The following is a 27,629-nucleotide window of genomic DNA, read 5'->3' as shown; positions in this document are numbered from 1 at the left end:
TTAGGCCATGCCCACAGAACCGGTTACTGGTCCCTGGGATCTAAAATTATGAGTTTGGTGGTCCCTGAGGTCCAAAAGGTTGGAGACCCCTGATCTAGCCTCTTTGTCATTCTCCAGGTCCCAACTGCAAGTGCAGTTCCTCAGGAATCTGTTCACAGCAAAGTCAATGGAGTTCAAGGCCAGCAAAGTCAATAATTAGTCAAAGATGTGAGACAATCAACTTAGAATCAATGTTATCACAGCATGATAAGCTCAATTCAAATCTATAAGTCCAAAGCACAGATTCAAAGGAACAAAGGTACAAGGAAATCTATAGGTCAAGGAACTCCAAAGCACACATGAATGTGTCATGCCCCTGTCAGAATCTGATTCCTGGGGGAGGCCAAGCAGTTGACAAGGAGTGGGAGTGTGGCTCTGTTGGCTGTGGAAGAAACTGGGGAAGGTTCGAAGAAACAAAGTTCGGCTGGGCAGAGCAGAGAAGTGGTAGAGCAAGGCTGAGAGAATTCAGAGGAAGACTCAGGGCCACCCCCTCTTCATCCTAGGGCACACAGGGAGGAACAGAGAAGGGAGAAATGTGAGTTGCATGGCTTATGGGGGAAGAAAGAATCCTGATTCCCTTTATTAGCTGTAGCTGGGAACACAGTGTTTAAACACACAGCAAAGTTGTTGGAAGCAAATCGTGAGTTATCTGTTATTGTTGAAGCTTTTCTGGGTTCCTTGCATCTTCTCAACTATGTGTGTTTTGTTGGCCTTTCAAGTCTGCAATTTCTTATCCTGCCCTGTCAAGTTAATTGCTACAACCTGGTTTGTGTGGATTTTTATTTAAGGTTTGTATGTACTTTGTTCTCAGAGTGAATTTCCTCCACTTAAAGTCTGTTCTTGGAAGAGTTTTTTCTCTAGCCGAAGGTAACCTGGACATTGGGGGCAAAGTTGGAGGTATTAAAGGGACTGTTCTTGCTTATTTGACTTGTTGCCTTTGTGCCATGTCCTGGGTCATCACAGAATGACCAATTATTATTTTTTTATATAAAAAAATTTATTTTAACAACAAAACAACATAGACATATCACATAAAACATAAAAATATCATCCTTCTTCATAAATTTACATACAGTGCATTGATTGGTTTACCACTTTTTTTTTGTGCATCCATTTCCTAGTCACTAATATTATATTACATAATAGCTCATATTATCAATCAATAATTATATAACCTAATATCATCACTAAAAAAATCATTTATCTATAATTTTGTTAATTCATATTTTAACGAGATAACTATAGTTTACTTAGTTTATTTTGCAATAAATCATAAGATCATACCAAATCTATCTTGATAATGTTTTATAAAGATAATATCAAGAAAAAAAAAGGAAAAATTTTTTTATGCTAAATCTGAATATTCTATTATTGTGTTTTATTATCTAACCATTGATAAAAAAGATCCCAAACTTCATAAAATTGTTTATCTTCTTGTTCTCTGATTTCAAATGTCAATTTACTCATTTCAGCACAATCCAATATTTTCTTAATAATTTCTTCCTCTGATGGAGTTTTCTCACTCTTCCAGTTTTTAGCAAATACAATCCTAGCCGCTGTTAATATATTTACAATCAAATACTTCAAATTTTTATTATATATATCAGGTAAGATTCCCAATAAAAAATCTCTGGTTTCAAGTCTATATGTGTCTTTGTCATTTTTTCCAACCATATGCAAATCTTAGTCCAATATTTTCTAGCGTCCTCACAAGTCCACCACATATGGTAGTATGAGCCAGGTATCTGATGACATTTCCAGCACTTTTCAGATTTGTTCTTAAACATTCTTGCAATTCTTGTCGGGGGAAAATGCCACCTGTAAAACATCTTATACAAGTTTTCTTTATAAGCTGTTGACATTGTCATTTTATAATTTTGAGACCACAATTTTTCCCATTTCTCCAAATCAATCCCATATCCAAAATTTTCCCCCAAACAATCATCGTTTCTTTAACTTGTTCCTCCTCTAATAAAATTTCCAACAAATAACTGTATAATTTTTTAATCACTTTTTCATCAGTACCTATCAAGATCCTGTCTAAATCAGTCAATTTATCATAAAATCCCTCCGCTTTAGAATCTATAAGATACCTTGAATGTATTTGCGCATATGAAAACCAATTCATCTTTATGCCTTGTTCTTCTAGTTTTTGCATTGTTTTAAGTTCACTCTTTTCATCCAATATTTCCCCATAGCTAACTGTTTGTTCCTTCTCATATATTATAGGATAAGAAAAAGCTTCAATAGTTGATAACCAGACTGGGATTTTCAAATAACATTTTCTCTTAATTTTCTCCCAATTCAACCATAAAGACTCCCTTATATAATGCCTTCTAAAATAGCCCTGCAATTTAGTTCCCTTATACCACAGAAAAGCATGCCATCCCAGTAATAAATCATGCCCTTCTAATGTCAACAATCTAGTCTTTCTTAATGTTATCCATTCTTTAACCCACATTAAATTTGCAGCTGGTAGTATAACTCCCAATTCGGAAGGCCAAAACCTCCTCTAATTCTAGCATCTTGTGGAAGTTTTAATTTTATTCTGGCTTTCTTACCTTGCCATATAAACTTCAACACAATTTTATTTAATTCTTCAAAGTAATCTTTACCAAGCCTGATTGGTATGGTCTGGAACAAACATAAAATTCTGGGTAAAATATTCATCTTGATTGTTGAAATTCTACTTATCAATGACAATTGTAGATTTTCCCATTTCTTCAAATCGGATGCTATCTGTTGTTTAAGTTTAATATAGTTATTCTCTTTCAATGTAGTACATCTTGATGTCAAATGTATCCCCAAATATTTAACCTTATTCGTAACTCGAATTTTCAATAAATCTGCCAGTTCATCTCTTTGTTTTAATAACATATTCTTTGTCAAGATCTTTGTTTTATCTTTGTTTATTTCCAAGCCTGCCATCTCACCATACATCTCTATCTTTTCCAGTAGCTTTAAAGCTGTTCCTAGAGGATCTTCTAAAATAAAAACCAAATCATCCGCAAAGGCTTGCAATTTAAATTCCTCCTTCTTAATTTTCATTCCTTTTATATTTGGATCCTCTCTAATGTTTCTATTCAGCACTTCCAAAGTCAATACAAATAACAAAGGTGATAATGGGCAACCTTGTCTTGTGCCTTTTCTTATATTAATAGAATCTGTAAAATCTCCCTCTATCATTACTCTTGCCGTTTGTTTATCATATATGGCTTCTATTGCTTGAATAAATTTTCTAGCAAAGCCCATCTGTTCCAATAACAAAAATACGAATCTCCAATTCACATTATCAAATGCCTTTTGGGCATCTAAAAATATCAAAGCCATTTGTTTTTCAGGATGCGCCTTGTAATATTCCAAAGTGTCCAGAATTACCCTCATATTATCCCTAATTTGTCTCTTTGGCAGGAATCCATTCTGGTCAGGATGAATAAAGTTATTTAGATATCTTTTGAGCCTTTCTGCCAAGATGGAAGCAAAGATTTTTTAATCTGCATTCAGTAAAGAAATAGGTCTATAGTTCTTAATTTGTGATGGATCGGCCCCTTCTTTTGGAATAAGTGTGATATAAGCTTCTGACCATGTTTTGGGTATTTTCTTATTTAACATGGCTTCATTCATAACTTCTAACAGTGGAGTGCTCAACGATTCTTATAATGTTTTATAAAATTCTGCCGGCAGCCCGTCTGGGCCTGGTGCTTTTCCATTATTCTGCCTATGAAATGCTTCCGTTAGTTCCATCATTGTTATAGTACTTTCTAACATTTTTTCAGTCTCTTCAGATATCTTAGGTAAGTTAGCATTTTGTAGATAAAGCTTAATTCTTTCCTCATCGAAATCCTCCTGCTTATATAATTGTCCATAAAAGTCTTGGATAATTGTCTTTTTCTCCTTATTACCATAACACATTTGGCCTTGATCATCTATTAACTGTACTATTTTCCTAGATTCATTCTTCTTTCTCAATTTGTATGCTAGCCATCTACCTGGTTTGTTTGCATCTTCAAAATAGTTCTGTTTAGCACTTCTGATTTTTTGTGCCAATTCTTCTTTCTCTGCCTGACCCATCTTATGTTTAATTATATCCATTTTAAATTTAATATCTTTTTTCGGTGGCATATTCTGCAATTCTTTTTCCAGTTTTTTATAATCATCTTCTAAAGCTTTAATAGTTTGCCTCTTCCTAATATTCTTTTTCTTTGTATAATCCATTATTAATCCTCTCGCATATGCCTTCATTGTATCCCAAACATTCTGCATTGAAGTATCTTCTTTTTTATTTTCACTGAAGAAGAAAGCCAATTCTTTTTTTTTCCTCCATGGTTATGTTTTATATTTAGGTCTAACAGTTCTTGTAGATCTTACTTCAAGTTGTTCTTTGATCTCCATTTTTCCACCTACCGCACCTTCTTCTTTCCCCGTTCCCATCTGGTCTTCTTGAGGCTCAGTTGAGATGGTCTCTTTTTCTGTCTCTATTTCTCTTCTTCCAAAAAATTCATTGTAGAATATTTCTGCTTTCTCAATTGAGTCGATTTTATGTCTCTGTTCTTGCCATATAAACATTAATCCTTCTGGGATCAACCATCTATAATTCACCTCTTTTTCCAATAACGTTTTGATCAAAAATCGATATTCTCTTCTCATCTCTCTCACTCTTCTGGGCACTTGTTTTAAAACCACAATCTCTTTACCTTTGTATTTCAACCCCTTATCTCTTGTGACTTGTAATATGTGTGTTTTAATAGTCTTTTTAGTAAATCTGACATGGATCTCCCTTGGTAGCTTATTCCTCATCGCATATCTTGTGAAGACACGATATATCTCATCTACTCCATCCATCATCTTTTCCTCTGTTATCTCCAAAGCTCCAGCCAGAATTTCTATCATTACAGCCGCCAAATCTTGTCCTTTTTCTTCCTCTATGTTTTGAAATCTGAGATAAAATTCTGACCTATCCATCTCCCACTTCAACATCGCAGTTATATCTTGTTGCACCGTTGTTAATTTGCTAACAATATTTCCAATTGTCTCATCTCTTTGTTTGTCTTTCTCCTCAATTTTTTGGAGTCTCTCCTCCTGTTTCGCCATCATTTGTTGAAAATTTTCAATTTTTTCATCAGTCTTCGCAATTCTTTGTTCAATACTCTCTGTTCTTTGGTCAATACTCATTTTGAGTTCTTGTATTCCTTGTATAATCGTCGCTAAGTCCATTTGTACTTTATCTTGCTTTGCCATTATTGATAGTCATCCTCCAGTTGAGGGAGAAGCAGGAGCAGAAGTTGAACTGCCATAAGGTAAAGTTTTCTTACTCATTTGAATAACTCAGCCAATTATAATCCAGTTGGGAAGAAGAAAAACATTTTTAAAAAAACCCAATAAAAAATAAAGAGTCCAGGATTAAAAAGAGAAGGAGAAAAAGAAGATTAAAAAGAAAAAGGAGGAGATTCTTCAGGTTCTTCTAAACCTTAATCCTATTGTGGAATAGTCAATTATAATTCAAAAATAAAAATTAAGAATAGTAAAAAAGAAAAAGAAAAAGAGAGTAAGACCCAATAATATTAAAAAGCAATGATAAAAAAAGAAAAAAAGAATTCAGATTCTTCACACCTTAATCCAATTATAAGGTCTCAAAAAATAAAAAATAACCATAAAAATAAATAAGAAATGAAAATAGAAAATAGAACAGGCAAAAATTCCAATAAGCAAAAAGAAAAAAGAAAAATATTCTGAGGCTTTCCCTTTAAGAAGAAAAGTAAAATTAAAAATAAAGTCAAACAAAAGAAAAAGAAAATAGATATACAAATATTACAAAATACTGTGGGATTGAAGAGGAGGGATGAAACAACTAAAAGAAGATAAAAAAGAAAGCACACTGCATCTTATTTAGTTATCCAAGGCTCTTATTATGGCTTCTCCACAAATTCCAAAGCCAAACTTCAAGTACTCAATTAATAATAGAAGTTCCAAAGAACACCTGTTAAAACATTCTCCGGTGTTCTTCCCTCTATCTTATCAAGTTCCAGTGTCCTTGAGAAAGGATTCCTTCACAGCCCTCACAACTTCCAATAAAGTATTTTCAAGCCTCTAGTTGGCAGTGTTACAAAGTTTCTTTAATCCACTCCCCCTTCTTTCCCCAAAAAGCCTAATAAAAAAAGGGAAATATACATGTATGTATGTATGTATGTATGTATGTATGTATGTATGTATATATATATATTTAAGAAAGAAAAAAAAATTACTAAAGGGAGCCTCTGTTCTAAAAAAAAAGGGGAGAAAAAAAGAAAAGAAAATTAGATAAATATAAGAGAAAAAACCAGTCTAGTTACAGTTACTAGTTCACAATGGAAGTTCAATGAAAACAAAAGTAAAAATAAAAAGCCAAGCCTCAATTTTACTTTCTCTTTAAAAAATTGCCGCTAAATCAGTTTCATCAGTTTTTGTCCAAAGTCTTACAGGATTCTTCTCATTTTAGAGTGTCCTTAAGTCCCCCCCCAAAAAAAAAAGATTATCACCAGCCGATGCACTTTCTCTTTCTGCCTCTTCCTTCCAGAGCTGTCACAGCTTCAGCAGCTTAAAGGCTGCCTCTCCGCCAATGGTAAAAGGGCTTCTTCTGGATCAACCAGGGACTTTGCGATGTCCCTGGGATCAGCAGAACGCGCCCCTTACAATCACCGTCTCTACGGGATGGTTTAGGTCCATTAGGACCGACCAGGGGCGAAGATATCAGCTGCAATCTCAGAGCCCCGAGATTGCAGCTGTATCACAGCGACGTGGCTCCGCCTTCCCCAGAATGACCAATTATTAACAGTTGACTCCCACACCTTTCAGTTCCAAACACTGAACTAATAAGTGCACCTCATTAGGAAGGTTGAAGCTGCTGACCTTCCTTGCACCTGCTTCCATTCAGTTCTTTATGACCTAGGATCTAGTGGGAACAGAAACTGCTCTTCTTGACTACTGATCCACTGTAGCTGTGTCTCTTCTCCATCCTACATAGCCAGCAATTCATTCAGTTGCTCATTCGCAATTGATGTTCCTGGCTCCGTCTCTTTGCAACTATCCACTATGCACTCACTCAATAAACTCAAGAAACTCACAGTATCCATTTTTATCCATCAGCAGTTGCGTACTAATAATACAATATTATCACATCAAGTTGCTGTGAGATGAATTGAAATATTATATTATTTCAAATATTATGTGAGATGGATCCTATGTTCACTGTTCTTATATGTCAAATTATTTAGTACACATGATTTTATGTGTCTTCAATCCTTCTGGTGCTAAGTGTAGTAAAAATAAAATATAAAAAAATATAGGAATATATAATAACCATAAACAAAGGCAAAATCACAAGTCAAAGTTGTGATAATAATAAAACAGGGTATCACGTAATCATTTAGCACTAATAATTCACAATACTAGCTCATAGGTTAACCAACCAAACAAAAAGTCTTAGCATCCAAGTGCTTTTAGATCATTTAATTTTGCAAATCCTACTATCTTATTTAAATATATTTTTTAAATCACATATATCCCCTTTCTTTTCTAAAGTAATGTTTATTAATAGGTAATATCCAATCAACAGAGACATCTATGCATACAGTCATAAAGGAGGCAGTTCTGCATATCTACCTTGTTTCCCCAATGCATCAATCTGGACCTCATTTCTTGGCTTTTCAGAAGGCATCTGAAGGTGAAACAGGTGCCAGGGGTGCTGCTCGCATCAATCTGGAGCCCATTTCTCAGCTTCAGAGTGCTTTCCAGAAGGCTCTGATGGTGAAATGGCGGCTGGGGGGTAGGGTGATGCATGTGAATGGCAGCAAGTGGCCACAGGAGAAGTAGGCCTGCAATGTAAGTCTGTTGTTGGGATGTGTGAGGCCTGGTAAGTAGGGCAGGTACACCACCACCCATCCCCACCCTAGCTTAATTTTTACCTGTGCGCCGTGCCCCACCCCTTGCACCCTGGGGTGGATGGGGTCTTAATTAGGACTAATTTTGTGGGGTATGGCTTAATTTTAGCGCATGCATCAAAAACGTGATAGGGGTCTTCCGGTTTGTCAGCTTCGGTGACAGCAGGGATTCGCTTTCTCCGCGATCCCTGCTGTGCTAGCCGCCTTGGTGCCTCCAATCCTGACAGATTTGGAGGCTAAGGCTGCCCTGTTGGGGCAGCTGAAGATAGGGGGGATCCGGACAGGGGCTGAGGGGTATCGCAGACCCCCTCCCCAGCCGGCAATAACCCCCTTCTCTCAAGACGGTGGAGCGGCGGTCTTTATGGCCGCCATAAAGAAGCCGGCAACTGGATAAAGAATGTGCAGAAGGAAGAAGAAGTTTTAAAATGAAAGTTTTTTCTTGGTCGAACTGGGACCTTAAGGACATATTTAACACCTGGGAAAGTATTGGCTTTTTTCTGGATGCTACAATGTTCCCGATTGATGTTTTCAGCGGCGAAGAAAAGTGATGAAAAGGGGAAGTTACTCTCCCTCCCTTATGGAATTAACAAATGGACAAGGGAAACCAGCCTTTTAATAGAAGGTAAAACCTAAACTCCTTTGTTATAAGTGGGAAGGAAGAGGCTTGGAAAAAAAAATTGTACTCTAAGACTTTGCTGGAGGAGATGCCTTGAAGATAAAGAGAATAGAAATTAATTCTAAAAAAGATTTAAAGCACAGACTGGACATTTTTTCTTTCCCTAACTTGACTTCACCCCTAGAAGAGAAATTGTAAAAAGAAGAAGTTTGTACTCTGCCTGGACTGTTTGATGATTGCGGGATTTTGGGACTTTTGGGAACTGTTTTAAGTTTGGAAATAACTGATTGGCTTAATAATAAGAAGAGGATACAGAAAAAGAAGAAGAAACAGTTTAAAATGGCTCTATCTCTTGATGAACTAAAAAAACAATATTTAAAAATAAGGAAAGAAGGCAAAGATGTTATGGGAGAAGCCCTTTGTTTCCTAGATATGGCGCTTGTCATGTGTCAGCAAATTAAACAACAGCTGGAAGAAGCCGAGGAAGAAGAAGCCATTTTAATGAACTAAATGGTGTGACTAAGAAAGAAAGGAGAAAGAGAGAAGCGAAAAGGAAGGACTTAAGAAATAAAAAAATATTTATGAAAGAGAAAAAGAAGATGCAAAAACAACAGAATGCTAGAAAGCAAAAGGAAAGAGGAATGTAACAGAAAGGGGAAACCAAGAAGGCAGAGGTTTGGAGAGGAGGGGGTAAAAAGTTTAGGTGGGCTAAGAAGGAAAAGGAAAAGGGGGAAAAAAGTTACAAAGGTATAAAACAAGATGGAGAAAAGAAATTTTTTTTTAGGGATAATGGGTAATGTATGGGGTTTTTTTAAAAAAAAGGGGATTCTGCAAAGTACACATGAGTATTGTAATAGTGGTATTTGTATTATAAGTAGATAATCAGAACTTTTTAAGATCTAATAAAAGACTAAAATATTAAGGTATAACTTTAAAATGTTTAATAATGAATGATATTAAGTTTTAATAAAATACTAAAGGGAATGTTTAAAATATTAGTTTAAATATAGAGTTTAATGGATTGATGTGTTGACTGTTGTGGATTTATTATTGTAGTATTGGTTTCTGAAATAGTAGAATGTACTAAGCAGAATCTGATTGGGATTTAGGTGTTATTTTAAATTTTAATTTAGGGGAATGATAGAAAGGCATCATACTCTGATTAGTGATTCCAGGGGAAACTATTCTTTTTTATATTGGAAATGAGACAGATGTAAATGGAGAAATGGACAAAAGATATAAAATATTTTTCTTTAAAGCAAGATTAAATATATAAAACAGAATTAAGATGAGGCAAAAGTGGAGAGGAGTTATATAATAGATATAGAATGGTAAACAAGATAGGTAATGGTATATAAGAAGAGCATGAATTCAATTGAAGTCCATACAAAAAGAGGTAATCTGGGGCCAAGTTACTTTCTAAAAGAAAGTTTTATGTTTTTATGTTTATGTCTTATGTGTGTGTGTTCAACTAAGAATTAAATAATAAAATCTCGGAGGAAGACTAGATGAGAATAATTATAAACAAGCCAGAGGAAAATATAAATGTGATGGTTGAATAGCAGATAAATTAGAAAGGAAATATGATTGAATAATGATTAAAGAGAAACAATGTGGAATTTGGTAAAGGGAATTTACGTGTTTATGTGGAAATGGGATAAATTATAAGTATGTGATATAAAGCAATGTGTTACCTGCCTTGTAAAGATTTACAATGGAAAGAGGTTTTATGTTTTTAATGTTTAATGATGTTTTGTTTTGTTTGTTTGTTTGTAAAATCAATAAAACTTGTTTAAAAAAAACATGATAAGGCTTCTTTTCGGGGTGGGTCATATTTTCAAGAAAACATGGGCATAAATATCCAGTTTGTTTTTCAGTGAATGTTTGTTTGTATTTACCAAGGAATCTGATTTGGTAGAAGCTAATATGCATACATCTGTACTTTAAATACTCTTGTAACTGATGTAATGGATGTTTTATGATTGGTACAACTTGATGAAGTTTATGCATATGGTAGATAATTATTCCTGAACAAGATTTGGGAGATCTTAAAGACTGAATGATGATATTTGCTTCAAAACGTTCACAATACCATTAGGATCAAAATCATGCTATGTTGTTAATATGGACTGTGTTCATATATATTACCAATAAAGGAATCCATCACAAAATTTTGGAAGGAACAATTTAAACTATCGAGGCAATGTTCTGCTCAATACAGAAAGTCATATTAAAGCTTTCCAGGTAGATGATTGTCTAGCCTTCAACTAAGCTGGAGCGCATTACCTCTTTCAATAATTGATTTTTCTGTTGATTCTGTGTTGTTGTATGGACATTGTTTTAAACATTCAATCTAAATCAGTTTTCTGTAACGTAAATCAACTATTCTCCTACCTGAAAGAAAAGAGGATAAGTCCTGTTCTTCCTCCATCTGAAAAACCTTTTAAGTAATTCAAAAGTGCTGTCACACTCCCTCTTAGTTGTCTTCTCTCAAAGATTTCCAGGCCATCCAATCTTTTTTCATTTGATTTCTAGTGTCTACTACTACTGTAACAATGAAGAATCTTTACAAATACTTTTATGGCATCAGACTCTATTTCTTCAAATGCAAACACTATCATTCAGAGCAGTGAACATATATACACATACAAACAAGTACAAATGCATACACGCATGCACACACACACACATACCTATACATATATACATACATTCACAAGACTATGGCAATTGCTAAAAATGAAACAAGTCTGAAATAAGTATGTTTGCATTCTTTATTGAATACTTAGCGAGAACAATTATTGCTAATAAACTAACACCTGTAACTGCTTCAAGAGTTATATAATAAACAATATATAAATATTTTCAAGAAATGGCTTATTGCTTCTATTTAAAGTCAAATAAATAGAATTAAGAATTACTATATACTATGATTCAGTCATCAAGAACAGGGGTGTCAACCTGGGCCCATGGGCTGGATTTGTCACATGCAGGCCAAGCCCATCCCAGGTTCACAAAGGGAAAAAAATGTCACAAAACATCATGTGATGACAATGTGACGCTGCAAATTTGACACCTGTGATCTAGAACATGGCAATGACTTATAAAAGAGCCATATCACTAACTAATGGGTATGAGAACTTTTGATGCAAGTACTACAGAAATAACGTATCTTATTAATTTAATTTCCCTTCAGAAAAAAAAGGATTCTGGGAAATTTTAAGTGCTATTATAGATTTCCTACCACTTGATCTAGCAATGTTGTTGAAATCTATAGTATGACAGGTTATCCAATCAACCTTTTTTTTCAACCAGGGCAGGCACTGTTGTGTAGCAGTAAAGAATATTTCTTCTCCGGCACTAATATATATCACTATATTGTCATTTGTGACAGCAATTAGGGTTATGGTGGAGCTATTATATTATACATCCTAGCTTAGTGAAGAAAATGCTTCCTAATCCTGCATAAATTTACAAGACAGTTTGCTAATTAAATCCATTTTGATCTGAAGCTGCCAGCATACTCTATCCATCCATTGGAGGAACAAGTTTCAGTTTAGTGAACATGAGGTTGTCAGTAAATTGTTTGGAAAGGATGAAGTGAACCATATAATGTACCTTTTGAAAGTATGTATATTATAGTTTACAGGATATGACCTCAGCTGGACTAGAACTAGCTAACTATCTCCCCAGTTAAGGAGGTGTAATTATTTTCTTGCCATCATACATGGAAAGAGAAAATCAAGAAGAGGACATCCTTGCTTAATGTTCAAACATTCCAACAGATAGTTTGAGATTTGCAAAATGATCAGAATGGAACATTCAAATACGGTAGGTGACTTATCTTCAAATAAGGTAAAAAGAACAGACACATTTCTTACTGCACATATTAAGGGTGAAATAGTGCACAAACAAATTACTTATTTGGGAGGCTTTCCACAGGACAGTATAATGCCTGCCTTTTAAAGATTTATAGATGAAGAGTTAAAACCATATTACAGTGCTATAATCAATCTTCTTATTCTTTGTCAGTAGGATGTTTTTCCAAGCTACACGCATACACTTAATCTTAGCCAAAAGGCCAAGAAACAAACATTTCCAATCTAAATTTTCCTTGGAAGTGTTTTGCATTATATTCCAAGAAAGATAAAAGGACAGATTTGTAACAGAGATCTTGGTCAGAGCCTGATGGTGTTTTCATGTCTGAAGACTTAGGGAATATCAGTCACATTAATGTCCCATATTTCTATTGTTCAGTTGACAGAGAGGTCTGCTTGAATAAACTGCCTTGCCCTGACTGACGAGCCTTTTTCTTCTTTAAGAATAAGGTGATGTACAGCGTTGGTCATTAGAAGGACAAGCAAAAGAAATGGATTCAATTGATTCCCATGGTTATATTTCCTCCCTCTTCTGAATATCACCCGCTAGACAAAAGAACAAACATTAATAGCTGTTCTTATCATATTTTGGGATGGATCTTTGTCCTACTTTAATTCCATTTTATAAAAGAATCTCACATCTCATTATATCTGTTTATACAATGTTTATGACTATAGACAATCTGTTCATAAGTAGGAAATGAGGTCTTCAAACCATTGAGTAAATGGCTATCAGTTATCCTTGTATGGATAAATATAATGAAATATGGGACTTTATATATAATACAATAGTTTAATAAAGCATAGTTATATATGTTAATATACACACATATATACATATACAGAATTTAATAATATTGTTTTACATAATCTTATATAGAATTGTAGTAGATTACTAATAATGTATCATAATTTATATTTTGCATTTTTATGCAATAATTTTTCACTTATTTTGAAGCATTTCTTATAGTTTAGTTATGTATGCATTTTTATATTTCTACATTTTGATTTCTTTTTCTTCCTCTGTTATTTTAAAAGCAATAACAATTAAAAAGAGTTTACATTTTTTTAAAAAATATGCATACATTGAAAAATTTAGGAGCTGAATAGTGGACTTGCTTTTCTCAAGTCTGTTTAATCATCAATTCATTAGCTAGCCTTAGAAAAACTATGATTCTGATCTCATTTCATTTTCCTTCTATAAATTGCTTCATATAATTTTTTCAGATTACTGATATGCAAACTACATTGAGTACTTTGCAAATAAGTGTTATAAGTAAACACCAAGCATAATTTTCTACTATCAAAATAAGAAATATAAATTTCAATGGCTTACAGAACAAATATTAAAATAAGCAGGGAGCTACAGCCATTGCTTTTTATTTCTGACAAATCATTTTCCACAATAGCAAAGTACATATGTAGAGCCTTGTAACCATATGAAGATCAAAGTATGTCTACGCCAACATTCAGTTCTCATCATAGTCATTGTATATAATGTTATTGTGATGTTTATTGTGAAATCAACAAGCAGCATATGAATATGCAGTATTCTCTTACTGTTTTTTCTGCCTTGACACCTTTATCTTCCACAGTATGAACTATAACTCATCCTTTCCATTTCCTCATAATTCATACTCCATTAAGCTTCTCAGCTTAACATTTCTCTCAATGCATCTCAGTTTCTTTAATGAAAAAGTTATGAAACGCAGGAAGTCAAGCAATAAAATTTTCATTGTTGAATGTTTTGAAATCAGAATTAAAATATACAAAATCTGGGGATTCTCAGTCAGCATATTGCAATCTATATTGGCTTGGATTATAAATCAGAAGAACATCAAGGTAATAACTATGCTGGTGATTTTCATAATTTATAAAATAGCATGTTATACTTGGTGATATATGAATCAGTAAAGTTTTTATCAAAAATAGATAATAGGTTCAAAGTTAGTCTTTCTGTCTTCATGCAGTCTTTAAAAAAGTTCTTGAGAGTGCTGAGCAATTCAATTTCTAAGCTGAAGCAAGTCATCATTCTACCAAAATATCTCCAAATTCAGATCCACAGTCTCAGTCTCAGTTTTTGGTATCTCTGTATCAGTGCTGAAAGTACACATTTTGGACACTTCACAGCAGGATTCTCAACCATTTGAAGAGCAGTTCCAATGTGACTGATTTATCATATTGTTGTTTCTTTAGGAGCTGAATATACAGAAATATATTTATTTCTGACTCTGTTTCAGTTTATTAAACACTGAAGCAAATCAGCAAATTACTATTGAATTACTGTTGTTATGCAAACCTTGTTCAGTAGATGAGACATTTTTATATATCCTTTGATCATTCCTGAAGAAAAGTTTCTAGAAAAAGTGTGTTGCTTCCTACACGTATTAATTAAAATGTGTTTCAAATGCAGCCACCATACAAACATGAACGTTGAGTAAAAATGCTTCATTGGAAAGTATAACACTTTACAACTCATATGAGCTTTGAAATGCAAGTGGAGAATGGATGCAAGCCAAAGCTTTTAGGCAATTTCAGCACTTTGGTTCTTTCAATCAGTCTTTCCATACCTATCTTTCTTTCATAGGAATTTTTCTGAAATGTAGATGATGATCATAATTATAATAACTATGATAAATATATCTGTAAAAGATATATATCAGATTGCAAATAATCGGAAAAATGGACATACATAAATTGTTGTTGTTATTGTTGTTGTTAGTTTTGAAGTCATTTCCAGCCCATCGCGACCCCAGGGACAATGCTCCTCCAGGCTTTCCTGTCCTCTACAAACTCCCAGAGTCCATTTAAGTCCATGCCGACTGCTCCAGCCACCTCATTCTCTGCAGTCCCTTTCTTCTTTTGCCCTCAATCATTCCCAGCATTAGGCTCTTCTCCAGTGAGTCATTCCTTCTCATTAGGTGGCCAAAGTATTTGAGTTTCATCTTGAGGATCTGGCCTTCTAAAGAGCAGTCAAGGTTGATCTTCTCTAGGACTGACCAGTTTGATTGCCTTGCAGTCCAGGGACTCACAGGAGTCTTCTGCAGCACCATAGTTCAAGGGCCTTAATTGTTGCTCAGACTCCCTTATGGTCCAAACATATATACATATATGTCTTAAAAATCTGTCTGGACAATATTGTTTGGCTGGTTAATTAGGATAAGAAAATTGTTGCTTTTCATTATTTGGTAGCCCAAAAATACATGCGGTTTGGCTGATAGAAATGATAAGGGGTTGGTTTTAAACTATGAAAATGATAATGCTGCCCGGGTTTTCCCAACATCAAGGCAGAACTCCACTGAGCCTGGAATAAACTGTTTCACACAAACACAAAGTTTGATCATCTGGAATTGTGACTAAAGCAGTAACCCCCACATCAAATAAAGAGAAGAGCAATCAGGATGATTAGGGGACTGGAGACTAAAACATATGAAGAATGGTTACAGGAACTGGGCATGGCTAGTCTAATGAAGAGAAGGACCAGAGGAGATATGATGCCAGTGTTCCAATATTTGAGGGGCTGCTACAGAGAAGAAGGGGTCAAGCTATTTTCTAAAGCGCCTGTAGGCCAGACAAGGAATAATAGATGGAAACTGAACAAGGAGAGATTTAACCTAGAAATAAGGAGAAACTTTCTGACAGTGAGAACAATCAACCAATAGAACAGCTTGCCCTCAGAAGTTGTGGGAACATCATCATATGAGACTTTCAAGAAAAGATTGGGTTGCCATTTGTCAGAAATGGTGTAGGGTCTCCTGCTTGGGCTGGGGGTTGGACTAGATGACCTACAAGGTCCCTTCCAATTCTGATTATCTGTTATCTCTCTGTTAAATGAGGCAACTACCTATACTTCACTATAATAGTTAATTCATCATCTGTCTTGAGATAAGCATAAAGTATCCAAAACTGGTATTATATAGCAACTATCAGAACCAGGAGATCCTGACCTTAATCAGGAAGCATGGAAGAGAACCAGGTTAACACTCAATAAAAGAAAAGGTAAAAATTCAGCTATCCAGATACCAAAAAAGGAGAAATGCCTGTTAATTGACAGAGTACAGGGTATAGATAATTTCTGACTTGTAACATTTGATTTTAGTTAAGGGGTGGGTGGGGGGTAAGGAGTAATGTTAGCAAATATGCCCTGTAAATAATGTATGTTTTAGTTTCCAGGAATTATTAAGAAAGCAAGAAAAGGTATATTACAATATATTGAGTAGCTCTATAAGAAGAAGTAATAGATCTATATGGATAGACATAGGAACTGAAAGAGAATATTGAATTTTTAACAGAAGTTGGTTAGCTTCTAAACTGAGCCAAGAGTGATCTAAGATGAATGTACAGAGAGGCAAATATAATCTACTTGCTAAAATAATTTCGGAGGGCTTTATTTTAATGAAATACACTATACCAGTAATGCTTTAAAATGTAGAGTTGGATTTTGTCAAATAAAAGCCACTGAAAAGAGTATAACATGTATTCAAATAACATGTATTCAAATATTAAGCAACCTTGCATATTTGAAAGAGATAGATGATAGCTCACCATTTTCTTCCTGGAATACATGAGAGAGTGAATTATTTTTAGTCTTAAGAAGAGGGCAGGGATATAATGGTGCTTTTGAAGTACCAGAGAGGATGCTACACAGGTTACACAGACATCCTATCTATTATCCCTGGAGGCCTGAAATGGAATAATGGGTTTAGGTTAAAGGAAGACAAATCTGGTTAATTTCTAGCAATATGAGCTGTTTATGAATAAAATCAATTGATCAGAGAAGCAGAATCTTTTTTACTGAATGAACAGCTATCTGTTGTAGGCACTTTAATTTGGATTTCTGAACAAAGCAATCAATTGAAATCAATTTCCCAATCAGAACCCCTGGATGACCAAGCGCATCTTGCATGACAGGACCAAGGCTTTTAGGTCTGGTGATGGGGCAAGATACAGTGTTGCCAGAACTAATCTGAAGAAAGGTATTCAGAAGACCAAGACTGCTTACAAGAGGAAGATTGAGTTATAGCAATAACATGAGGCAGGTGTGGCGAGGGATTCAACAAATTACAAACCATCAACTGACCAATGTCATCCCTGCTGAGGGGGATGCTTCATTGGCAGAGGAAATGAATCATTTCTTTGCTCGCTGGAGACATCAGAGACAGATAAAATACAACTACCAGCCAATTGTAGCCCCCACCTCATTGTGGAAGAACAGGAGGTGAGGAGCATTCTGAGGGCTGTGGACCCTAGAAAGGCTGCCGGTCCTGATGATACCTCTGGCCAAGTGCTTAAAGACTGTGCTGATCAGTTGGCTGGAGTCTTTACCAGGATCTTCAGTTGGTCTTTATCCCAGTCCACTATTCCATCTTGTTTGAAGGCTTCCACCATTGTTCCGCTGCCAAAGAAGTTCCCTATCAATAACCTCAACAATTACAGACCAGTAGCACTCTCCTATCATCATGAAGTGCTTTGAGAAATTGGTCTGCTGGCACATCATTTCTGGTCTTCCACATACATTTGATAAACACCAGTTTGCATACAGAAAAAATAGATCTACAGAGGATGCTATAGGCATCACTCTTCACACTGCTCTGACTCATCTAGATCAGCGGTGGGTGGGGTATGTGAGGATGCTTTTTGTGGATTTTAATTCTGTGTTTAACATAATTCTTCCACATAGACTAGTGTCTAAACTTCTGGACCTTGGGCTTTCTAATTTAATCTGCCTTTGGATTATGGATTTCCTGTCTGGCCGCTCACCGAGGGTCAGATTAGGTAATAATACCTCTTCAGCCCTTATTCTTAACACTGGTACACCACAGGGTTGTGTTTTGAGTCCCTTGCTCATATGTGCATGACTGCATTCTCACTCACGCTAATAATACTATTGCTAAATTTGCAGATGATACAACAGTGGTGGAACTTATCTCCAGGGAGGATGAGTCTGCCTACCGAGATGAGGTGGGCCAGTTGCTTTTGTGGTGTAGAGACAATAATTTGGTCCTCAACACCAGTAAGACCAAGGAGCTTATAGCGGATTATAGAAGGAACAGATCAGACATCCAGCCCTTGCCTATCAATGGAGACCGAGTGGAAAAAACGGTCAGTTTTAAGTTTTTAGGTGTTTATTTTCATGGTCATGGTCATGATGTGCACTGAAGACGGTGTTTGATTTCATTGTACGAGGTGCAATGACAATAAAGTAAACTAAACTAAACTAAATAACGTAAATAGTCCTTTCTGTTATATCATTCTTCATAGTAGGCAACCACCTTACTGTCCTTGTGTAAAAAATAAAAATAAAAATCTCTCTCCAGTTCAGTAACAGTTGAATGCACATTGAACTAATCTATCCCTTTTAAAATCTGGCTTAGAGAAATACTTCTATATTAGGCAATTAATCAACAGCCCAATTGTTAATAGGACAACATTTAAAATGAAAGAATCTTATTAAAGCTTTAAAATTATCAAGGGAATACATTAGAGCAATCTAAGTTGAGGCAAGAAACAGTATTATGATTACTTTCTTTAGAAGTTGGAGATATTATTCATGTAAGCTGAAGTAGACTGTAGAAACCGGTTGAAAGAATAGAAAATAATAAAATGCCAAGATTTTATTCAGTTCAGACTAATGGGCAGGTGGTATATGGAAGAAATTGGGAAGGGGGAATAAAGAAAAAGTAAATTGACAATTATCTTGTTTGATAAGATGTTAATCTCAAAAATAACTATAAACTGGAAAATTGCAGTAAAGTTGAAAAATGGATGAACCTGATGCAAAGTGGTAAGGGTTTGCCATGAGGAACAAAAATTGCAATAGTTTAGCTTTAGTGCTAAAAGTCTTGGTTGTGCATGTCATTAACTGGTAATCAGAAGCAGAGAATAAAAATTCTGGGATGCTAAGAAAATAATAGAAAAATGTAAGTAAATGGATCACAGAAAGAGATAATGTTTTTTTTCCATGATGTGTGGAACCTGTAATGAAATCAGGCTTAAAGGATCTTCATAATGGAAGGAAGGTTAGCTCAGGGAGTAGAGAAGAAAGGAAAGGAAATATATAAAAAGAATATGTGTCCTTGGGTGCAAGGTACCTTCCTTAATATTAGCAGGTGTCGGGTGGGTAGGAGTAGAGAAGCAGTAGCAGGATTAATCTTGGAAGTAAGGGGCAGAAAAAGAAACAGTTTTTTAAGGAGGAGAAAGAAAGTTTAATTATAAACAGAGACATATTAAATGGAGAGAAAACTAGACTTCTCTCCTAGCATATTTTGCCCTCCTGGCATGACTATCTGCATTTACAAAAAGATCCATCGTGTGACTTGCATATAAGTCATTCTTATAACTAAGTACCTGTATAATATTACCTGTCTGACTATATGGCTATTTGTTCTGAATACATATGGCATAACAAAATCTTGGTTTGAGAATATACTATCTCAGGGAATCATTTAAATTCTCGTTCCTTTTTAGATCCAATAAGAAATATATAAGCCTCTAGTTGTGAATAGAAAAAAAAGAGCTTTCTTTTATTATTTGCATCACAACCCAGCAGCCTACCCCAGAGCAAGACAAAGATAAGAAAATATACTAATATTACGGTGCAGTTTACAGAAGTACAGTTACTTGTATTTAAGAGAAAATATGGGTCAAGATTTATATAATGATGAAGAGAATGTGTAGGGGGTCACCCTAATTTTAATGATATATGCAGAATTGAAAAAGAACACAGAACACTTATGAATTGGTTGAATTATTTGTTTATAGGTATAGACAAAGTATAAATAAATAGTGACTCGGATCTATAAACTATTATATTTTGCTTGTGATTTGAATCCTATGTTTGTATGGTATACTGTTAGCTGCCACCTTATGCTTGCTTATGGTTTGCTGCTATGCAGTGACAGGCTGCAATGAACTGTGAGGAGGGGGAATGAAGTGGGGAATGCTTTGGGAAACTAAAGTAAGTGCTGTAACTCCTTGAGATAATGCTTCAAGGTCACCCAGCTGAAAGAAGGAGCGGGCTCATACCAAGCTGCACTTGAACAACAGTTATGAAAACATCTTGAATCTGATTGGTTACCCTGGGGTGGGTGATGAGAGATAGGTAAGGAAGGAAAAAGTAGAAGTTGGGGATTTTGACATCTGATTCTCAGCTCTGACTTTGCACTACTGCAATACACTTGATCTCTAATAAACTGCACCTTTCTCAAGAAATCAAGCCAAGGATCATGTTATTTAAATATTTAAGTTGTTGCAGGTCTGACAAAACAAAGCTCTTGTTTGTTAATGACTTCTTAAAAAAATTCTTGAACAGGCTACTTGGCATGTCACTGCTCCCAAATTTTCAGTGTTGTTTCAATCAACCAAAATTTCAGGAATAATGCCTTACCAAAAACTCTTACTGGGTTTTTCTGCAGTGGGAATAGCACTTACTGACAAAACTGATTTGATGCCAGGTAGATAAGTGGGATTGATAGATAAATCAGTGGATTGTTTCAGAAATAAATCTTGTCTTGTCTTGTCTCTGTGCTAATCACCATAAAAATGCACATTTAAAAAGTTGGTAAAACCAATGGAGTGGCAGAAAGCTAAAAATATGCTCCATTAAGAAAGACTGATGTCATACGCATGGAATATTCAAAACTCTGGGGTGGGAGAAGTAATCTATGGGATTGGAAAATTAAAATCAAATGAGTGAATACTGACTGATTTGCACTTTCTGTAGTCAGCTATTGGCTGATTCATTCTAACAGCTGGTTGCTGTAAGCTCAAGATACACAAGCATATACATAAAATGTATTTTGAAATGATGAAAAAAAATTTTTTTAAAAAAAGTTTGGTTTTAATGTGTTTGAGAATGCTTAACAAATCAAACATAGGGTGTTACCCACTATCCCACTATGTAAAAGTTTAATATTTGAACTATAATTACATAAGGTGAGTCATTTTAGCCAGTGAATAAGTACTTACTTCATAATACAAGAAATCATTTGTATTCAGTACATAGTTTTTTAGGATTTGTGGTTTTTAATTTCTTTTTTTGTGATTCTTGTAAGTATCCAGCTTACTACATATCTATTACAAATACATTTTGAAAACATGAGCTGCTTGTTCCAAAAATACGTTCTACCATTAAAAACATTCCAAATCAAGAACATTCTTAATCAAACTGAATACTCAATTTAAAGGAAAAATGAGTTTCTGAATTAAATACAAAAATATCCAATTGTGTCCATTCAAAATTAGGCTTGTAGTCATTTTAACAAGCATTTATAAGATATCCATATCCATTTTATTTTTTTATTCAATAATATAATTTCCTATCAAAGGTATATACTGTAGAATGAATAGTCAAAGTCATCTGTCTGCAGAACAGAGTTAATATAAATCTTTCAAAGTGAGCTGTGTAAGATAATTTCACTTTTCCTTTTCATTTTTGCTGTATCAATTGTCTTGGAAAAGATTATTATTGTTATTATTTGTTAAAATTAATAGCAGGAAAAATGAAGCTAAATACATTTAAATAATTATTAGTGTCTGAAATTTTCATATAATTTCAATGTTTTCCCTTACATAACTAGAACAAGACTAGCATTCTCTATAGCCATGTCTTCCCTGAATGTTGGATCATGAAAAATCATTTGTAGCCTTTTAGCCTACAATTCAATCTTTGTTATCTTTAGAGCCTTTTTAATGATTCCTAAACATCAGTAGTTTTCCAACATCCTTTCATTTGCCTTTTAATTATTAGTAAGTGGATTTTCTCACCTTTCAGAGTCATTATTTTTTAAAACCATTGCTATTTCCAGCAAATGTAGGGATAGAGAGAACCTGGGAACTAGTGCAAATCTTTTTACCATAATTATTTAACAGTCATATAATCTTGATAAATGCATTTTAGATTATTGTTTGAATGGGTAAAGGTGTGATGATTTTAGGATGCCATGAGCTTCTGTTATAGTTTTATGTTTTTATTGCTGTTTTGTGAGCCACCCAGAATTATGGTATATAAGATTTATGGCTATTCTAATTGTTTTAATTGTTGATTGGGAGCTGCCAGAGTTCAGTATAAGTTTGGTGGCTACATATATGTTTTAAACAGGAAGGAGGAAAGGAAAGAAGAAAATCATACATCACAATAACACCAAACAAACCAGGAACATAAAACAACTGTAAAACAAACTTCATCATGTGTCTGAATCAGATCACTAAATTCACTTAAAGTTCTTAGAACTGTTTCCATTACAGCTCTATGTATGTCAGCAATTTTTTTTAAATTTTATTCCTAAATTATGTCCATGTTTAATCCATGTCCATGTCCATATCCATCAACATACATATTCCGTGCTGGGACAGATGCATAATTCTTTATAGAAAATCTCACAGACTAGTGTCATTTTTAAAATTAGTTTTAAATTAATGCTTTTATTACTTTAGAATATGTCTCTGATACCTTACATTTGTTTGTTTGTGTGTGGTGTAGTGGAGATAGTGTTTATCAAGTTATAGAAATTTTCCCAGGAGAATGATAATCTGAAACATATTAATCAAGACTATATGACTATTATATAACCCATTGCCTTTCTTGTTCTGTTTCAAAAGTAAAAGTATATTGAAATTATCCTTATTTGGAACTGTTCTTATTAGGAATATTAAGGGAAAGTTATGCTAAAACAGATGCATATATTATTTTACATATAATAACAGTGTCCAGGATTGTATATACACAGTCCTGGAAACAAGAGAATATACCAGCTGACGGGACAGTGATAAGAAAGATCCTGTACTGCACAGAGATGGACAGGCTGACCCTTGAGTTAAAAGATAAAAATGAAACTGAGTACTATCTAGTCTGGGATGCCTGGTATATCTGGCTAGACAATAGAAATAAAAATAATATAGCAATTGATATATGAATATGAATGATGATGATGCTGTAACATTGTTGGAAATGTAAATATGTTTTTAAATTGTTGGAAAATGTCTAATAAAAACTATTTTAAAAACAAAAAAGAAATTATCCCTATTTGAATATTTTTAATACAAAACAGTCCCAATCTTCTATTCTATATTGTCCATCAACAGTTTTTCTTAGATGCATCTGACACTTAAAAAGAACATTGTTCATCAGGTGCTACCAAAGATATTAAAGATGAACTACTGAATGTAATTTAAAGAAGTTGAAGAACTGATGAAATTTATAAATCATTAAAAAAAACTTCAGGATGATTCATTCTTTCTCCATTTCCCCTCCCGCCTCCCCCCCCCCAAAATATTAGGCATCTACCCTGTGCCTTTTTTTAGACAAGGATCTGATCAATTAAAAAACAGAAATACCACCATCTATATACTACTAAAACTCTCATTGATGCTTATATGAGGAAAACAAAGGATTGTAGGGCAACATTTTTTGAATCAAGGCCCTTCAAAAGGGCTAACTTAAAGAACATGTCCAAAATCCAAGATTCATTAATCCTAAAGGGAATTAAATTTGGGGAAGTTATGGCTGTTTCTGCGCTACTGGCTGCTGTCGCACTTCCATTCATTTTCAACATTCAGTGACAGTTTCCCAGTCAGTTTCACAATCTCTCACTCCCTATTCCATTCAGCAACAACCACTTGGAAGGAAAAGAAAGGAAAAAAGGACTGGCAGGAAGTCAAAAGTTGCTCCTATTTTCACTGCTTTCTTGATCACCCTTGGATTCTCTGTTTAGGTAAGATAATAACCCATCAAAACAGGGGTTGTTTGATACATGTTTTAAAATGATTTTTTTTAAAGAAATGTGTAATTGTAGAGCAAGTTTTTTTAAAATGAGTATGTATTTAAATGTGTATGTATAATTATCTTCTTTGCATTGAATATCAGCATAAAGATATGCTTCTATAATAGATTAATTTTCAGAAACAGAGTGATATGTTTTCTTTTTTGACATAATTGAGATATGGACAGAGGTTTTGAAATATTTATTGGATTCTCACTTTAGAGCTTCCATTGAACATATAGGCTGGCTTCCACATAGAACATAATTAACAAACACTGATTTTGTGAAACATACATTGGCATGAAATTTGGATCCTAAAGCTCAACAGCACTCTTCCTCCATATGTTATGGTCCATATGCATCACACTGCATAATTTCTCATACAACTTGGCACCCATCTGGAGGGAGAGAAATTCAAGTTGAAAGAAAGTCATTTTATGTACAAACCTATACTGTACACATTGAACAATAGCAGAATGTTATATTTCAACAAGCATGTTTAGTTTAAATCTGCATAGAGAATGGAAAAATAAGTAAAAGAAACATGGGAATATATATAGAAAAATGAATGAAAAAAATATATTAAAGAACCAAGATAGCATGGGAAAGATATTGTACATAGGAGAAAAAGGCAGGCTAAGCAAATAACAAATTGTTTCAATGGATAAACTATATAACCAGCAAAAAATTGGAAAGGGAAAAGACAATGGGGTTGCTTTGGCTTTAAATGCTATAATTTCTCAGAAAATCAACTCAGCCAGGATAGATATAGCATTTTGAGCAGGGTTACATCCCATCAGAACTTCTAAACAAGCATGAACAATTTTGAATAAATGTCTGCATGACTAGAGAATACACAGATAATGTCCTCTGGTTATGTTGCTCAAATTAATTTGAGAAAAACAAATGTGACATTTTAGAAACAAAAATATTACACGTCATTCTAGAAAAATTTGGCTACAATGGTTGCAGGATTGTTCTGTTCTGCATACACATGCACATACATATTTTTGGAAACCTGAAATGTCCCAGGACACTTTAAATGAATGAGAATTGTTCAAGAACATATTAACATGACCATATTGGTTGTAGTCATTTCTATTAGCTATGTCATGAAAACTCAAAATGATCCAAATAATTATGCATATTAGTACAGTCAGGGTCCTTAACATATTTGGTGTGATGGAATGTGCACCTGGTACAGTAGATCTGGGGATTTTTGGCCACATCTAACTTTCCCACTAGACAAAATCTTGCCAAATTAAAGCTATAAATTTTTAACCTATCAGATTTATCCTGAGATAATATTTTAGGGTGTTGCTACCTGAACCTCTTTTCCTCTTTTCTATCCAGTTCAAGACTAGAATATCTCATGATAAAACTGGTAAATTAAAAAGTTATAGCTTTAGTTTGGCAAGATTCTATCTAGTAGGTAAAAGCATATAAAGGTTTGAACTTCAATGGATTTTGCTCTGTCATCTCTGGCTTTGGGCCAGTGGTGGGATTCAATTTTTTTACTATCAGTTCTGTGGGCATGGCTTGGTGGGTGTGGCAGGGGAAGGATACTGTAAAATATCCAATCAGAGGTGGTTTTTGCCGGTTCTCTGAACTACTCAAAATTTCCGCTACCGTTCTCTAGGATTGGTCAGAACTTGCTGAATACCACCTCTGTTTTGGGACCAATCCTTGGGGTTCTCATACTCAGGCACAATATCAAGGCTTATGAAAGTCCAACAGATTCAGAATCATCCTGATTATCTGAAGGTAGGATATTTCAGAGGGCAGGGTTAATGGAAGAGAGAGCATTTAATGTTTCCTGCCAGTGGCATTCCTTGGCTGATGAGATACCAAGGCAACATGCCCAACCTGCCTCACCTCACTGAACATATAAAAACAACTAGGGAGAAGATGGATCCTTTGGTCACTTGGCCGAAATTCATGAGTCTTCAGTAGTGACAATTAACATCTTGAATTGCATCTGGAAACACCCTGGCAATACTTTTGCAAATATTCTTCAGTATTCCCTGAGTATTTTCTTTTGGAATAATAGTTATTTATTTCAGTGATTTGTTTATTTATTTCTCTTAGCCAAGCTGCTGGAGCAGGGCAAGTAGCTGGAAAGTGAATGCAAATCACATTTTCCTGTTCTTGTTAGTGAGCATCTATGGACATTCTGAGACACAAAAAAAGAAGAATATTTTGCGGCCATGATAAGTGCTTGTAAATTGCTGACAAAGCTGACTGAAAACCATTAATTTAAATTTGCAGATAAGATCTTGGGAAGGAAAAATACCTTTTGTCCACAGCGCTACATAATGCAATAGGTTTACATTATCAGAAATTAAACCGACATTGGGGGATTGATCGACATCTAAAATGTGAATCAGTCCTTTTCTTTTGGGAAAAGATCTGAGAGAGGGCTTAAATGAGACTTTAACCATATGAAAAATCAGATTTTTCAACATGTTTTTCATGTTAAATAAAGCATTTGAAAGAAAATGGAATAAATTCTACTTTACAGCTATTTTTTTAATCCACTGCCCTTGTTTAAAAGACAGATTTGGTATTATCTTTTCTTTTTGTGCACCTACCTTTTGTGTAAGCTACCCCTCATAGTTTTAAGAATGATGGAGTGAAAATTAGTAAACAAAGGGGTTTAATCTAAAGTTGTACTAAATGGATGATCCTTCACCACATCTTTTTCAGCTGTTACCATGATCTTCAGATTCTCCCATATAAACAAGATTAACTTCCTCTTCTCTTACAGATGACAAAATCTGCTGGCTAAGAGTAACAGAAGCAAGTCAATGAGCATTTTGCTACAAGAAGAAATATTTTGCCTGAGGCCATATATTTGAAAGTTCAAGGGATAAAAGCTAAGATTGTTTACTTGCTCAGACTGGATTTTTTTGTTATTAAAGCAATAAATAAAATTAAAGCAATAAGGTAATAATGTATTAATAAAACATATTCCCCAAGCTGTGTCTTGACCTATGAAACAGGATTTCATTTATTTCCTTGATTTTTTTGTTTGTTTTGTCCCTGGGTGTAGGGAGGGAAGAGATGTGCTGAAGTTTGAGAGACTATTAGTATTTTCAAACCTAATTAAAACCAAATTTATGCATTTTTTTCTGGTAGGCTTGCTTTTTTATTGGTGGGTCTCCTGCCAAAATCTAAATATGATACTTTTTATTTTTTATTTTATAAATGGTAATAATATAGTAATAGCAAAGTACATTGCCAAGTAAATGTCCAAGTTTAATATTATAATAGCAATGAAAATGAAACATATAGTTTAAAAGGAGTATATAAAAGAAAGAGAAAAATGTTTGGAAATTTTTTTCAGAAATATATTGCTTAAGGAATTGCCCTAGAATGTTTGAAAGTCCTCCACCTTGTCCCTCTATTGCAAATCATTAAT

At 34.4% G+C, this 27,629-nt stretch overlaps 1 long non-coding RNA gene across 2 annotated transcripts in view; it reads left to right on the top strand.

Annotated features, from left to right (window-relative positions):
* The window catches only part of LOC148125292 (uncharacterized), a 33,971-nt gene extending 6,785 nt beyond the window's left edge, over positions 1–27,186 (top strand). Inside the window, exons 2-3 of one of the 2 annotated variants that reach the window (XR_015744413.1) lie at positions 24,056–24,160; positions 26,976–27,186. This is a non-coding gene — a long non-coding RNA (uncharacterized LOC148125292). Of the gene's footprint in view, positions 1–24,055; positions 24,161–25,847; positions 25,927–26,975 lie in introns of those variants that run through there. The other variant, XR_015744412.1, reaches the window with a different exon arrangement.
* Positions 27,187–27,629: the final 443 nt, after the last annotated feature.

The sequence above is a fragment of the Pseudonaja textilis genome, chromosome 7 (assembly GCF_049901715.1).
Source record: "Pseudonaja textilis isolate UNSWEBS1 chromosome 7, rPseTex1.2, whole genome shotgun sequence".
Taxonomy (NCBI): Eukaryota; Metazoa; Chordata; class Lepidosauria; order Squamata; family Elapidae; genus Pseudonaja; species Pseudonaja textilis.
This window is presented reverse-complemented; position numbering and strand designations above follow the sequence as displayed.